Source organism: Podarcis tiliguerta (genome assembly GCF_965153285.1).
Source record: "Podarcis tiliguerta genome assembly, chromosome: 8".
NCBI classification, from domain to species: Eukaryota; Metazoa; Chordata; class Lepidosauria; order Squamata; family Lacertidae; genus Podarcis; species Podarcis tiliguerta.
The window spans coordinates 40,760,781-40,778,253 of NC_139541.1; the positions used below are offsets into that span (position 1 = coordinate 40,760,781).

Consider the following 17,473-nt stretch of genomic DNA (forward strand, 5'->3'; position numbering starts at 1 on the left):
TCCACAGGAGTTGCTGAGGGTGAAACTTGGACCAGGCCAAAGACCAGCAGTGGCTGCTGGAAAGGAGGCAAGCTGGGGCCCAAGGCAGCCATACCTCTGAGGACTCTGCCCACTCCCATGGCAAGCAGATTCCCCAGAGGGGGACTGAGGAAGCTAGCAAGTGGGGCTGAACTAGAGACCCCCCCCCATCATCCTTCCCCACACCTGGATTTCACTGTCCTGCTCAAGGTGAAAAAAGGAGGCCCACACAGAGCAGGAAGCGACTGATACAGTGCCCCTGGAAAGGAAAGGAAACCAAAGGGAGTAAAATGGGGTTAGGGTCAAGTCCCTTCAGAGGGCCCACCTGTTGTTTTTAAGTTACAAAGAAATTGAAAAGCAGGGATGGCACCACCTAGTCCAAAGGGATGGAAGCAGCATCATGGAGTCCAAAGCAGGGTTGCCACACAGCTTATTTTGGAACAGACAGAATATTGAAGTACGACAGGGCTGAGGAACCTCCAGGCCCTCCAGATGCTGCTGAACTACAATTTGCAACAGCCACAGCAAGCATGGCCAGTGGCTGAGGGTGGTGGGACTTGTAGTTCAGCAACAGCTAAAGGGCCAAAGCTTCTCCACCCACCCATTATCTAACCACACAAACACCAGAAATATCTGAGAAGATTACAAGGGATTCCTTTTTTATTTTTAAAATAAGTAAAAAAAAACCCACCTTAAACCAAAAAGAAGCCTACTAAAAAGGAATCCAGAAAGTGAAGGAGCCAGTCCACATGATGCAGTGGTTCTAGGTAACACTGATCTTGGGTTCAAACCCCTCAGGGGTCTTGGTCCCTGTGCCATTTGTTTGGGCTGCTGGGAGGACAAAATAAGACAACCTCCATAGATTCTAAACCTATACTGACTGGAGTGATGGAGGGATAGACAGCTGCCTTCTTTTGTGTCAGCCCAATAATATCACCTGCTCTGACTGGCAGTGACCAAATAAGATATTTAGGGGCAGACACCCGCTCTGCATAGAAATTGCACAGAACCATTCACATCAACAGGGTGGAGGTGGATGGACCAGTCTACGTCTGTCTCAGGTCAATTTCCCTGGGGCTCAATAATGAGCCTTTTCTGTTTGGATTTTTGCACACTTTCCAAAAGAATATACAAAAGATCCACATGTGAATTGTACACATTTTGTACACAATCTTCCCATAAAACACATGTTTTAGATGCATTTCACTGCACTGTTCCTCCTAAAAGAGACAAGTTGTATACATCTTAACATAAAATAAGTATTTTCACACACACTTCTCAGGAACAAAACAGAATCACAAAACCCAGAGAAGTGTGAAATATGGCTGACAGCTGAATTCTGAGCTGTAGGCAAGTTCAGGAAACATTGAACTGGGTCAGTCTGCTGCAAAAAGCTGACCAGATTTGATCACTCTATCCCCATTTCAAAGCCATATAAAGCAGTGGCTTTCACCACATTTTGAAGCAGTGAATTCCACAAGTTAACCGTTGGTTATTAAAGAAGTTCCTTCCTTTGGCTGTCCTAAATGCTATGCCAGTCAGTCAGTTTCACTGCATGGTCCCCAGGTGTAATATTATGAGGGTGTGCTTTCTCTACACCATGAATAAACCTGTCATGTCCTTTCACCATCTAATGCACATGATGCAAAATCTGCAAAACCACACATTCTCCACTATCAGCTGCATATTGCAGGAGTCAGTAATATGTATCCCAAAGTTGGCAAATGACCCAAGATATCTTCTCTTACGTAGTCTTCTCTAGGGTTACTGAGGCCACTTGCACAGATATTTGGACAATTGCATCTTTATAGGAATATTTTGGAATATTCCCCAAACCTCTCTTTGCTGAGCTAGACAGAGCCCAACCCCACTGGCCTTATGCTCTCAAGTTGGGACAACTCTAATGGGATCACTCACCATCACTACCAACCACCAAGTGGGGAGATGTAGGCATGCCATGCCTTTCCTTGGGAAGGTCATTTTTTATATTAGCTTTAAATATGAAGTAGTTGGGGGTTCTCTTTTTTGTTTTGCTTTTAAATGAGAGAAACCTATGGCCACCTTGTATTTAAAAATAAGATGGTAGTTCACCCATGCTCCTTAAATTTAATGCAGCCTTTAGGGGCATTTCCCCCCTCCCCCAGATTACAAAAACCAGAGGACAATCTGTCACTATTATCATAGGTATCACATATGGCATCATGGACACCCCCTTGAAATATAAATACAACCGCTCACCAAAAGATATCCACATGAAGACATAGGATGAATGGAAGACATTGCATTTCAGTCCAGTTCTGCAAATGTGGATGTCTCCAAATTGTAACACTGAGGAATGAGAGAGCCATTGTGTGGTGTGTGTACATGTACACTGCACTTTTCTGTTAAGCTGGCAGAGGGGAAGCCGTTTCAAACTGTATTTTGCTCTGCTTCTCCTTTAAGTGGGTGCCACTCCCCTGCCTGCGTAATAGAAAAGTGCAACCAAGCCCAGCACTAAGCAGGATTGCTCTCCCTTTGCAATGGATGATGTAAAAGGAGAATGATCCTGTCTTCGCACTAGGTTCTCCTTTGTGCAATGCTTCAAAGGTTCCTCTCCCCCACCACCTGTAAGAATTTAATAAGACCTTTCATAATGCAATGCAATGCAATACAAACTAATCTAAACAAAAACAAAGAGAAAAAGAAGAATGCAAAGTCCTCTCTCACTGGGAGATCTTAAATTGTCCCAAACAGAAAAAGGTGAACCCTCCCAGCTCTCCCCTGGGAGCTTCCCTTTCTTCACCCAGCCTCCCACCCTAGGAGATCTTCCCTTCCCTGCCTCTCACACAGGGTCCTTCAACAACCATCCATCACCTTCATCTGTATGCAAACCCCTCATTAACCCTGAGTAGAGGATAACAAAAAATACAAGAAACAAAGCAAAGCAGAAGCCAAAACAAAGCAAGAAACAAAAAATAACAAAGAGGTAAAAATACTAAAGGAGTAAAAAATAACAACAACAAAAAGGTAAAGGTAAAGGACCTCTGACAGTTAAGTCCAGTCGTGAACGACTCTGGGGTTGCGGTGCTCATCTCGCTTTAGTGCCCAAGGGAGCTGGCGTTTGTACGCAGTTTTTCCGGGTCATGTGGCTAGCATGACTAAGCCACTTCTGGCGAAACCAGAGCAGCACACGGAAATGCTGTTTACCTTCCTGCCAGAGTGGCACCTATTTATCTACTTGCACTTTGATGTGCTTTCGAACTGCCGACCTTCCGATCGGCAAGCCCTAGGCTCAGTGGTTTAGACCACAGCGCCACCCACATCCCCCAAAAATAACAATAAAAGAATATAAAAAAAGCAATAAGTAAAAAAGGACTTCCAGCTATGCACCTGTCAGCTGTATATACAAGAGTTCTTCAAAATTTTCAAATGTTCACTCCAGGGTAGTATCCAGCTGTTCCCCCAGTCTGCATGCACATGAAAGCTCATACCAATAACAAACTTAGTTGGTCTCTAAGGTGCTACTGGAAGGAATTTTTTAATTTTGTTTCGACCACGGCAGACCAACACGGCTACCTACCTGTAACTCCACTTGCTAGGCAATGCTTTTCCAGTCTTCAAGTCTAGGCATTTCAAGTTCATTCATTTTTAATTCCAAAAAGTCCAAAAGAGGTTCTTCGATTATTACTATTGATAAAAGTCAATAATAGTCATTTTCCAGACTAGCATAACAATTTTACCTCCAGTACTGAGAAACAGTAAATCCTTGGTATTTATTCCTTCAAGAGTCTCTTTGCTGTGGTCATATATTGAAAAAATGATCCATAGTTATTTACTTGTGTATAATCATTTTTTCACACCCAGATCCTTATCTTCCTATTTTCTGTTGACCATCATTTTCCATCCTAACCTTTTTTTTTAAAAAAACATAGTTTCCATTTCCTCTTCTTCCATTATTTTTCCAAGAATGTTGCGAGAGGCTTAATATTTTTTTCCTCTAGATTTAGTTCAAATTTTATAGTCATTTCTTTCCTAACTCTATTTCTGCCAGCTCAGAATATTTCTTAGTCTCTCCATCCGTGGTTTCCTTCCCCATGTCTAACATCATGACTCCAGCATTTAGCTCCTTCAGGCATGTGGAGGAGGTCCTCTCGATTTCATCATCCAAAGCCTCCAGCTTAACTATTACATTCTACTGCTCAGGCAAACCTCCACCAGTATTCTTTCTCAAAGGCTGCATATTTTCTCCAGCCTCAACTTTGTCCATTCCTTTTCCATTTACCATTTTCTGCATCTCCACTCTTAGTTCTTTTCAGTGCTCCTTCAATAATTGTTGCATGACACCAATAATCAGTGGGGTGTTTTTCAGTATTTTTCCTATACTGAGTGCTTTCCCTGAAATCCATAGTCCTTGCTTATCAGGAAGTTATATTCTTAACATTCCACTCTCAGAACAAGCTGTCACATAGTTTCACATTACAAGCAGCTCATTCACCAGTCAAGCTGAGGATTAAGAATAGAATAAAATAAGATAAAAAATTTTTGAGTTGGGGAATCTCTTAGATGTTTAACAACTTTCTTTGGGACGTATGATTAGACTTGCAGGGGTCAGCAAACTTTTTCACCAGGGGGCTGGTCAACTGTCCCTCAGACCTTGTGGGGGGCCGGACTAGATTTTGAAGGGGGGAAAAAATGAACAAATTCCAATGCCCCACAAATAACCCAGAGATGCATTTTAAATAAAAGCGCACATTCTACTCATGTAAAAACATGCTGATTCCCAGACTGTCCGCAGGCTGGATTTCGAAGGCGATTAGAGCATGCTTTTTTGTTTTGTTTTGAGCCCTTTAATGGCATCTCGTCTTAAACCAGCTGTCGGGTCAGAGAGAGAGTCCCTATAGTAATTTATAGGAGTTTCAGAAATTATTGAAAAAAGGGAGGTTGAGCTGATCTTTGCCCTAAGGACTGACACCTAGGGCTATTAAGTGGTGTTTGGGCAAGATTGCAGTTCTTCTGCTGCCTGGTCATTCACCTTGAAGATTTCTCAGCCTCACGATGGGAGAACAGTCCTTCCAGAACACTGGAAGTTAATCCCTGTTATCTCTGTTCCTCAGAAATAATACAATAGGCAATAGCTATCATTAAACATCACCTAATTATCTCTGACTTTGGAACCTGGTCAGGAAATGTTTAAACAGCCATGATTTCTCACTGGAAGTCCAGTGCTTCAAAGGCTCCTGATAACCAGGTAGTTGTCAGGTGTCTGGAGAGCTGCAAAAAGCAGGTTTAAGGCAAACTCTTCCCTTTCAGCCAAGCCCCACCTTAGCTTTACGACATCAGGTTTAGAGCTGGTGGGCATGACTTGCCCAAAACAGTCCGGTGGGCCAAATGGGTAAGCCTGGCAGACCATGCCTGTCAAGCAAGATGGAGATTATCCCCTGCCCCATGGAGGGTGAGCTGCATGGGAGTGTGACCTTGGGCAATTTGAAACCTTCCATATGCCCACAACATGTGAAAGTTTTAGTATGTTTTAAAGTCTTACAGGCTTTTTAAAAGTGTATTTCTATATTTGATTTATGTTACACATCGTCCTGAAATTTGACATCATGAAGGGTGCTATAAAATAAACTTTAAATAAAAAAATAAGTCTCTGCTATATGAAACTGCAACAACATGATTTTCACAGCAACACATTCCAGCTCTACTAACCCTAAACCATGGGTAGGCAAACTAAGGCCCAGGGGCTGGATCTGGCCCAATCACCTTCAAAATCCGACCCGCAGACGGTCTGGGAATCAGCGTGTTTTTACATGAGTAGAATGTGTCCTTTTATTTAAAATGCATCTCTTGGTTCTTTGTGGGGCATAGGAATTCATTCATCCCCCCCAAATATAGTTTGGCCCCCCCACAAGGTCTAAGGGACAGTGGACTGGCCCCCTGCTGAAAAAAATTACTGACCCCTGCCCTAAACTAAAAAGACCCAATCTCTTTGGCCTTTCTTCCCAAGACAGGGGCTCTGATCACTCCCACATATTTCTTGGTTGCCCTTTTCAGTTCTACAGCATCCTAATTCAGATGGGATGAGAGGTGGCACCATCTTCAGTTTGGATTACTATAACATGCTCTACATGGAGCTCCCTTTGAAAAGTACTTGGAAACTTCAACTGGCCCAAAGAGCTGCAGCCGGATGGTTGACCAAGGTTGATTATAGGGAGCATAAAACTCCATTTTTACAACAGCTCCACTGGCTCTCAATCTGTTTCTGGGCACAATTCAAATTGCTGGTTATGACCTATAAAGCCCTACATGGCTTATGCCCAGGCTATTTGAAGGACTGTATTCTTTCCTGTGAACCTGACCAGGCTCTGAGAGTTTTGGATAAAGTTCTTTTCTCAGTCCCACCACCCTCACAGGCGTGCTTCATGTGGATGTTGGAGAGGGCCTTCTTGGCGGCTGCTCCCAGACTTTGGAAATCCCTTCCTAGAGAAGCTACACTGGCTCCCTTTTCTTGTCCTTCTGCTGGCAGGTGAAGACTGTTGCATTCAGACAGGCCTTTGGAAACTGCTTTTTTTTTAAAGAAAAGAAAGGGTGGGTTTTAATAGTGCTGTGCTGTTTTTCTTATCTGTGTTTTAATAGATTTGTTTTTTTATTATGTTAACCCTACTAATTTTTAACAATTATCTTTTACATGTTTTCAGCTTTTTGTATTTTATTTGTGTTCTTTTAACCTGTGTAACCTGTCCTGAGTCGCAGTTTAGGGAAAATGTGGGTTATAAATGTAATAGTAACAACAACAACAACAACAACAACAACAACATGTTTATAGCCACACACCACGACCATTGCAGAAAACAGCATCTCTTCATGCTTCCAGAAAAGCATTGCCAATGAGGAGGAAAGTTTCCATTTATTCCACATATATACCCCTCTTCTTAAAAATCACAAAGCAGTTTACAAGCAATAGTACAAAATACCTCACCTGCAACAGCTAATCAAAAACAGTACTGTACAACCAGCTCATCAGCTCTAAATATCAGCGTCAGTATGTTATTATTATATTAATAATAGACTACTCAGTAAAAAGCCGCCTTGAAAGCCTCATCAAAAAGATCTGAAGGCTGGGATGAAAAGGTGTGTCTTAAGTAACTGGCAAAACTGGCCCCAGGCCTGGCTTCAGCATCCACTGTGTAGCTTCTTTCATGGGCAGCAGGGCTTTGTCTGCAATCTTGCCTCCCCACCCAGTGGAGGTCTCATGTTAAAAGCAAGCTTCAGGGACCCTACAGATTTCCCTACATATCACCCAATACATCAGGTATGAGTACCCTCTCTTCATAGAGAAAACTTATGTAAAGGCATCAAAGGCTTTTGAGGTGCCCATAGACACAAAAAGGAAACCCTTTAAAATAAGGCAGGGTCAAACAGCAAGTTTAGGTTAGGAAGAGGTTTTATAGATAAAGTGCGTATATAACAAAAAGCTCTAGAACAGATGACAGTGTCAAAAGACAGCAATAAAGGTAACCAGGATTAACCATGGGGGGGGGGGGCAGCTTTGTTTTCCCCAAACTGGAGGGTCTGCTGCCCATTCTGCTTGTTTCTCAGCCAAAGATTTACCGGTAGATTGCTGACCCTGGAGCTGCCAGGACTGGCTAAAGATGCTTCAGCATCTCTGTACTTTTCTGCATCTCAATTCACTCTGACCTCACTATTTACAATCCTGCCCCCGCAAACCACATGTACATAGCCTTGCAACTGAGGATAGTCCAAAAGAGCTTGCACCTTAAAAAAATGGTTAGTCTTTCAGGTGCCACAAGTGAGGCCAGGGCCCCCAACTTGGCTGTCTAGATGTTAGTACACTGAGCAGCGATAGCAGCACCAAGGAAATGGTTGTAACAAAGGCCTTGGATAGGGCCCCCTCCACGCATAGCTTACAGTGTAGAAACAACAGGGAGGTGGGGGATTTACAGAAAGCCCAGCAGCAGCAGCTGCTGACAGAAGCTGTATAGAGGCCAATCTGGCGCAAGAGCAAATGGCCCTCCACACACCCCTCCCTAAGTAGAAGCATGCTCAGAAGTGAGCCCAGCACCACCTTCTGAAGGCCAACAGACTCCAGGAGCAAAGCTGCAGATGGCTAAGAGGCATTGTGGCTCTTGCCGAGAGAGAGAGCAGAACACTGTTTTGCAAACAGATGCACCATGGAAGAGAGGAACGACACACACCTGTCATTTGGTGTTACACATAAGCAGTTTATTAAAGAATTAAATATTTATAGACTATAAAGCAAGCAGGGCGGTGGGTTGAAAACAGCGTGCTGAGAGGGGCATTATAAAACAATGAGGCTGTCAGTGATTGATCAAGTATGGAGAACACAAGCGTGTGAGAGAAGCACTGCGCCAGCAGCAGCAGAAGCCCCCGAGTTGCAGGAGCCTATCTGGGTTGCTGCAGGAAGCCTCCCTTGACTGCTGCTAATGGAGTCGAAAAGGGCTAGAGAAGAGTCACGGTTGTTGAGCGCTGGGCTTGCTGCACAGCCCAAAAGACTTCCTCTCCAAATGGGAGCTCCCATGTCCCCACCTTGTGATGCATCTCCCTCTCTCTCTCTCACTCACTCACACACACACACACAATGCCAAACGGGAGCAACAGCATACAAGTATTTTAGTCTAATAATGAATGACCTGCAGAAAGGAAACCACAGTCTGGCTATAACAGTAGGCCTGGGGTATCTAGAAAATAAAACTGCATTGTATAACAGAAGCCAATGTGAGTTTTATAGAGTAATAGCCATGCAAGCCCATCCTTATCTCCATTTCTCATGGAATTACTAGACAGGCAGACCATGTGACCACTGTGGACAAAGCATATCTTAATTTCAGCAAAGCGCTTGACAATGTTCCCCCGTGATATCCTTGTGGGCAAGGTGGCAAAATGTGGTCCTTCACCTGCTCCTTATGGGAGGAGGACAGCAATCCAGTTGCTTTACGACAGACATGTCAAATAGCAACTGGCCTGGGTCTCAGCAAGAAGAGCCACTTCCAGGGGACCAGGCAAGGAAGCAGGCTTCAAGAACTGGGAATGTAGCAGTAATGCCCTTTAGAGCCATGTCCTGGCTAGGCCATGACATAAGCAGCTTGCAAGGGCATCTAAGAGCAGCCCTGAAGCTGGATCAGGCCAAAGGGGGACTGTCTAGTCTGGCATTCTTCTCCCTGGGAAACTTACAAGCCCAAGAGTACCTTCCTCACTTGGCCTCCCCAGCAACTGGTGTTCAAAGGCAGGCTGCCTCCCTGGAAGTGGCAAGCAGCCACCATGACAAGTAACCATGAGAGCCTTACCCTCAAGGCATGTATCTAATTCCCCTTCAAAGCAATCAAAGTTTGCAGCCATTAAGGCATACTGAGGAATTGAATTCCATAGTTTAACTATGTGCTGAGTAAACCTCCCTTTCATCTGTCCTGAAGCGCCCACCATTTAATCAGTTCTTCCTTGCAAGGCTATCTCAAAGCTGCAGCAAAGCACTGGGTCTTGGCTTTCTGTCTGCAAAAGTATCTCAAATCCATTTACAATGGGACCTCGACGTGGCTGCATGATGCGGGACATGCTTCAGTTGTAGATCAACAGCCAGCCCACAGTGGCCCCTTCCTCTCCACAGCTAGACTTGAGGCACCTCCTGGCAGAGGCAGCACCACTTTATTCCTGAAGACACAAGTGAAGCTACAGCTGCAAGAATCTTCTTGCTTTTCTCAACCCAGGGTTCAATATTCTCCCCAGCAGACGTGAACATGAGATTTCCCCATGCTGCAGTGCCTTGGAAGTACCCAGCCTTTTTAAAGGAGGGCCCCTTGTCCGTTTTGTGGGCAATTGGCTGGGTTTCTCACATAATGCCCCTCCCTCTCTACCATGTTTATGAGATCTGCCTACAAGCCCCTGGCGAAGATGCCTCCAGCAGCCACCTCCATTTCACAAGACAAGAAGCATTCTTCAGATTCAAATGCTGTGAGGTCAGCAGAGCTGTCGAGATGTTGCTCTTCCCCCTTTAAAAGCGATGAGCTATTTACTCCCTAACAATTCTGCTTCAGAGCTGGTTTAGCATTTTTATTGGAATGTGAAAGCTCTTAAAAGAACAGGGAAAAAAATCTAATCAGGCAGAAGAGATAGAAAACTTGCTGAATTTTTGCTCTCCCCCCCATGCCCCCCTCAACCCTATCAAAAGCCCATCTTCCATTCATTGCTTCCCGATGTCATTATGACAAGCGGCTACAAATCAATAGCAGGAGGAAAGGCCGGGCCAGCCAGCATCAGCCAGTGATAAAGACTCCCTCTCAGCCCCGCTTTGCTAATAGCACATAATAGCAGCCATTGGTGCCCCGCATTAAATCATACATTTCACTCGGCGTTTATTATGGGATTTTTAAAACTCCTCACTAAATTGGATTTTCTCGATGGTCTCTAATTTCGACATTTATCATTTAAAATTAAACTCCTCTGTGGAGATGAAGAATGAAAAGGGGGGCAGAGAGAGAAAGGGGGAAGGAAAAAGTTTTGTATTTTTCTTCTCTTTAAAATGAAAACCCATAAATAATATTCAAATTCCACTACCACAAGCCCTAAAAATTTTATGTATCTAAAATGTTAGAAGTTTGGCTGGAATTGCTTTGGGAGATTTGCTCTGAAGCTGTTAAAAAGGAAGGATTATTATTATTATTTTAAAAAACACCATCCAGGCTTTTCAGTATTCTGATTTGGATCCAGCTCTATGCAGAGGGCTCAGGGGCAGTTTCGCTTCCACCTGGTGACCCTGTTACAGAGTACAGGCTCCCATTAGCACACAGCACAGAATTCAACAGGCATTAAGCAGAGGGGTCTGTGCTGGTGGACTGTGTGGTAGGAGGGGTGGGGGCGGCCTCCATTTCTGAAGCTCCAGTTCTGTACCCAGCATAGCAGGAAAGAGAAAGGCACAGTGGTGCCCACAAGCAGGGTGCAGGGAGAGAAGAAAACACATACAGCGGAGGCGGCAGATGCAAGTGTTGGAGGCAATGCCTACTACATAAAATAAGTGGTGAGATGGAAGCAGCCCTGCGTGACATCCCGCCCACCAGGTGACTATGAAGAAAGAGCAGTTAGAATAAAAGAAGTGGTGTGACACCCCTACCACCAGAAAGAACAGTTTTAGAGAAAAGACCAAAAAAAGTTCACAGGAGGGGCTGGGCCAGGCCTCAAACTTTGTGCTCCAGACTCTTGGTTATCCTTGCTTTTGCCTCCCTTCCAAATCTCAATGGCTTTCTCTCCTCTCTCTTTTTGGGCTTTCTGGCCCACAACTGAACATGTTGCTTTACACAAAGTCTGAACAGTTCCAAAGTAAGTGGAGGGGAGAGAGGCCTCGACATGATGGCCTCAAGGACCCTCTCATGAGCATCACTCTTGGCCCATGCACACAAAAGCAAAAGGGAGGTGAGGCTACAGCCACTTTCTTACACTCCATTGCCCCAGAAATGGCAGGGTGATGGTAGGGCACCTCAAAGAGCCACAGATTCCACAGCACCACATCAGGAGCACACCTGGCTCATGACTTTCAGACAATAGGGCACCAAGCTCAGCACTTTCCCTGGCAAAAGCTGCATTTCCTGCCATCCACTCATTTTTCTCCTTTCCCCCGCAACCTGGCCCACACACTAGTCTACAGGGTGCTGCTGGAGACAAGAGGAACTGCCCCATGCAGTAGGCCTTGCCTCAGTACGGCAGGCCAGGCCTGGAAGAGATGCCCAACAATTCTCGTTGAGCTTGCGCAACCTCATAGTTTCCTGCAGCTCCAGATTCCGAAACATCCTATGGCTTATTGATCCTGGTAATCAAACTCAGCAACAGTTGAGAACCACTCAATTTTTCCCTACTGGAAATGTGTGTAAGACACCATGGTTTGCAATTAGCTGACTGGGATTAAATGCCCCTCGGGGTGGGCTTTCCTCTTGCTGGATCCCAGGGCTCTGCCTGCCTGAGGATGTTGCTGGCAGGATTCCCTGACTTGTGAGGGACTTCTGGAAATAGCATGGGAGGCATGAAGAGTTGCCAAGCCTTTTTTGAAGAAGAGCTGAGCTTGAGCTTGATGAATTCATTTATTAAGTTGCTTGGTCCATGTTCCAGAGACAAAGACAGCTCCCAAGTGGAAGAGGAGGAAGGAAATGGAACAGCCACCCTCCAAAGCCCAGGCTGCTCCAAGCACAACTGGCTCTTCAAGGGGGTTGGCTGGTGAAAGATGCCCTTCTCCCAACCAAGCCATTCATTCGCTCTGCCATGAACAGCCAACGTACATGGCCCTGTGAGGAAGAGAAGGCTCTATGCTCAGTCTGCACGTTCACACCTGATCTTGGCCAGGCCTCTAATCCAAAATGGAAAAAAGAGCAGCCATTGCTACACAGGCAGGAGGAAATATCTCCTCAGTACTGGACAGGCTGTTGCAAGCAAGGTGACCTCACAATGGCTAACCAGGAACCTCCCCACAAATGCTCTAGGAGTGGCAGATTTAAACAGCCTTTGGATTTGCATTCCACCGCAGAGTGAGCAAATACGGGACACTTGCTGGGTTTGGGGGAGGGAGGGATCAAGTTGAGCACAACTGAGTCACCCTATTCAGGCCAGAGAAGGGGCTACCAATTATTGGATGGGCGATCAGAGACTTCAAGCAAAAAGCTTAATAGTACTCCAGTACAGTTCTTGATCTGTGGCAATTGTGAAAAATCATCTTTGTTTTAAACTGTGACTCGGTTTATATTTTGTAGCTTTTCGGGAGCACACAGAATTCTAGAGTACAGTTCAGCAAGCCATAAAATTCCAAGTCACGGCAAACGTAGTTCGCAACACACACCATGTCCTGCTTTTTGAATGTTACAGTTCATTGTTTTTCACAAGTAATGTGCTTTTCTGCTATCTACCATTTGACTGGAGAGGAACAATGAGAACAGCAGAAGCCAGGAGACAGAATAGGAGGCTTAGAGCAAAGCACAAATCATGCCTCCCACCTTCTCCCTACCTCAGTTTAGTTACGCAGCTATCCTGGGAAAGAGGGGATAGGCTCGGGTGCACATCTGGCATGGAAAATGTGCTAATGTTCTTCCCCACAGCATTTAAGCAAATCAGATGGGCTGCAAGCACTATGTGGGGAGAGTGGTGGAGGATATCATTTCAGCAGCAGAAGCGGTCGGGGGGCTTAGAAGGCTTCCAAGCAGGGATTCCCAGAAAAGCCCAAAGAGCAAGCGGCCCTGGCCCACAGACAGGGCACCTTGGGGAGAGCAGTTCTGCCCTAGAACGGGTCACAATCAGCCGAACATGAGCTCTCCTCACCCCACCCCACTTGTACCGCTGCTCTGTCCTGCCTCTCCTCTGTTAGCTGGCTGAGCAACCATATCCAACAAGGGCTCATGAATGGCTCTGCCTCAAACTGGAGCGAGGTCTTATGTGGTGTGCCAGAGGGCTCTTTGCAAAGCCCCGGGCTGTTCAACCTTTTTACAAATGACTTGGATGGAAACGTAGAGAGGACTCTAACCAAATTTGCAGGTGACACAAAGCTGGGAGGGAGACATCAGCACAAAAGACAGATGCCAGATCCAAAGTGATCTTGACAGGCGAGAACACTGGGCTGAAACCAACAAGAGAAAATTCAATAGAGATAAACGTGAAGTCCAGCACTTAAGAACAAAAGAATCAAAGAAACATGAACACGATGGGGGAGCCTTGGCTTGGCAGCAGGATCTGCGGAAAGGATCTGGGTACAGAGGCTGTTCACAAGCCAAAAATGAGCAAGCAGCCCAACACAGCTGCTTAAAAAAGCAAACATAGGCCTAGGTTGCATTAATAAAAGCATCACATCTAGGTCAGGAGTTCCCAAACTGTGGTCCACAGCATGTCTGCTTTAAGTATTTATATTAATTTTAAACTGAATTTACATTCCTACTTCCATTTCTTATATTGTATTCCATTGCATTACAAATTGAATTTTATTGAATGCAAATTGTAATACAATAAAAGAAAAAGCAAGCAATAAAAATACAATTAAAAAATCCACACAGCATCTAGCACAGTGCACTGCAATTGTTACAATGGGCAGAAATATTATTAAGTGGCCAATGGAGGGGAAAGTATAGGATCTAGATCATGGGAAGTCATAGTTCTGCTGAATTCTGTGCTGCTCAGACCTGCATCTAGAGTAATGTGTACAGTTCCGGGCACTATATTTTAAGGAGAGCATGGACAAACTGTAGCGTGTCAGGAGAAGGGTGGCAAGGGAACAAAGCTCTACGATAAACAGTTGAAAGAACTGCTGGGCATGCTTAGCGTGGAAAAGAGAAGGTGAATGAGGCAGGTGACAGCAGGTATTTCAGACATCTGAAGGTGCAGTCGACTCTTGTTCTCTGTTGCTCCAGAGGACAGGACAGGGACTCATGAGTGAAAATGGCAAGGAAGCTAATTTTGGCTAAAGATCAGAAGAAGCTTCCTAAGAGAAAGAGCTGCTTGATAGTGGAAGAACATTGAGGAGGGGGTTGAAGCACATGATGACCTCCAAGATCCCTTTGGACTCCATGATTCCAGCGCAGGGGAAACAGAGTGACCTCTGCTCCAGCCCACCAACTGCACATGGGCAGAAGCCTCATCCTCCTCCGCAGGGCCTGACTCTTTTTCACTGGCTCTGAATCCAAAGCCTGGCCCTTGGCACCTGGAGTGGCAGACAGGAGACCGATGAGCAGCCGCAGCATCGGCTGTCTAGATGGGGGATCTACAGCTCCAGGGACCCGACATTTTTAATGTTTCCAAACCAGCCAATTTCCCAGATCACCTAATCAAGATGCCTACGTCTTTTTTGGTGGCGGGGGGGGGGGGGGGGCAGCCAGGGAAGACGTCACCTTTCCAGCAAGAGAGCAGAATCCATTATAGGAAACACTCTGGAAGGAGGGCGCCCTTTGCAGAGCTTGCGGCCTGGGGGCCTCATTATTCTCCTGACTGTGATTCAATTTGCCCTGTTCTAAAGACCCCTCCCAACCCAACACACCAAATATGCACCTAGCCAATAATTTCCAATTAATGCAATCAGTTCCTGACTTCTCCCTGACCCCGACAATCACCTGGTTGGGCTGAGTGGAAGGCAAACAGCACCGGGGAGGAAAGGCATAGCAAGAGGCTGTCTGATTAATTCCCTCCTTCCCCAGCCCAATAGCTTGCTTGATGCCCCCCCTCCCCACACAGCTGGGATGCTTCTAGGCATCTGCCCAGGCCTGTCCTCAGACATAAATAAAGGAAACGGGGAAAGGGACCCTTCTAGGCGATTATGAAATCAGCGCATGAAAAATAAGAGCCATCATTACACTGAAAGAGAGGGGGCTGGGGGGGGGGGAGAGGCAGCAAGAGAATCTCTTTCTGCAGATTTGCCTTTGAGAGCGGCAAGGGGCCGTTCTGCTGCTTACATTCCGTTGCCCTGGCAACATACTCCTGTAAAATAAAGATTATTAAAGCGCATATGATTATTCGGCTGCTGAGTGAATGAGGCAGCGGCGGCAGCTGCTTCTGAATTCCTTATCAGAGGAATTCAATTTCTGCCCAAATTGCATTTCTGCCACCTCATACAGGCACCCCACCCCCCATACCAATCCAGACACCAGTTCCTCAGCTAGAGAAACCACTGGGGTGCCTTTCATGCCTCCCCTTTGCCATTTCAGGCAATTGCTTCAGTCCACACAAGCAAATTGGTGCAGGCCCACTGCCCCCCCCCCCCCACAAGAGAGAAGCCTACCCAGACAAACCACACCCTGGGGTTGCAAGGGGACAGCTATTCTGCTACTTTGATAATCAGGTAGAGAGGAATTTTCTGCTTATTATTCCTCCTTAGCACAGAGGTGGGAAAATAAAAATAAAGTAAAAAACCCAAAAGGGCTGAACTCCCACACTTCTCTTACTGGTTCAAGGAACCACCAGTCATACTGAGAAGCTGAAACCTGCCCCCCCCCCCATGAGCCCTTGGTCCTGCAGTTGAAACCCAAAGAGCTACGGAGAGCACATACTAGGAAAGAGGCTTCCTCAGGGCAAGGCTGACAGGGCAGAGCAGGGCTGGGAGAGCTGGCCACAGGACTTGCCAGGCCAGACTGGGTTGAAGGTCCACCCATCCCAGCAGACATCTGTGACAGAACAAAGCAGAGTTTGCTGCCAACACCTTGCAAATCAGCGTTAGGAAGGCTCTCTTGCCAGCTGCCATTCAGAAGCCGTTGCCCTCACCGTCATAGGTCCAAGTGGGCATTTGGCAAAAGAAACAAGCCCAGCTGATGGAGGCCCAAGCAAGAGCCAGGCATGCGCATACAGCTCCAGCCACCTGCTGCCACTCCCAGCACTGCCCAGCAGGTGTCTCTGTAGCTCTGGGAATCCAGGGAGCTCTGTGCAGCCTCTCCCCACATCCTGGATTGCGCCAGCAGGCAAAGCTAAGCACAGAAGGGAAGAGAGAAGAGCTCACCCAGTGCTGCCTACCTGGGAGAGAGTGGGCAAATGGTTGTCTGCAGGCCAGGCCAAGCAGGCTCCTGGGCAGGAGCAGCTCATTACCCCTGCAATGCAAGTCAAGATGCCAACAGAACCACTCATTTGAGGAGAAAGCCGGAACTGACTGAAGGGGCCTCGGTAGGCAGAGCAGCAAGAACTGCCCTCAGCCCACTTTCCAGCTTTTGATGGACCCCACAGTTTGGTTAGGAAACAATGAACTATTTAAAGTGGAAAACAAGTACAAGATTGCCCTTGTCTTAGAGAAAACAGAATCTTCCTGAGCACAGGGAGGCTTAAAATGCATGAAAGAAGGGGGAATTCTATGGCTTTAGGCCAAATTAAAATCTGCACAAACCCTAAAGAAAGGATTCAAGATGTGGCCTCCAAACATGCCAATGTGCTGCTGTCCGTTTTCTGCTAGATGACTAATTTGAGGGTGCTTGTTAACACTGAGGGTCTTTGAGCGCATGGCCATGCACCCACTATTGACCATCCTATACCATTCTCTCTCTCTCTCTCTCTCTCTCTCACACACACACACACACACTCACACACACCTACACACACCACCAACAACAACAAACAAGGCACTTTTCAAGCCTGTCTGGAGTTGCCCTTACCCTTGCAGCCGTGTGGGATAGGAAGGAGACAGCAGACACCCAAGGAAGCTAAAAGCCCTTGTCCCACACTCCTTTCCCCAGAGCCACGGAAAGAGAATGGGACAACTCTAGGTGACTGCTGAGGAACAGTTTGGGGACCCCAGGCCGATGGTTTTTTTGCAGCTGTATTATGCAACATGTCATTGACACAATAATAGCCTAACAGTGGTGGATTTATACTGGGCCAACCACACATCATTCTACTTTGGTTGTTCTGCAACACTTCCTCAGGGTTGCTGCATTACTGCCATCTGGATACATCCGTGTTATAGTGCAACAAAAGCAGGATTTCACCAGGAAGCCACGGGACATGC

General features: G+C 46.2%; 1 protein-coding gene across 11 annotated transcripts in view; it reads right to left on the reverse strand.

Annotated features, from left to right (window-relative positions):
- Positions 1-17,473, reverse strand: part of PMFBP1 (polyamine modulated factor 1 binding protein 1) — a 79,943-nt gene that overhangs the window by 44,504 nt on the left and 17,966 nt on the right. The gene's annotated exons all lie outside the window — the stretch shown is intronic.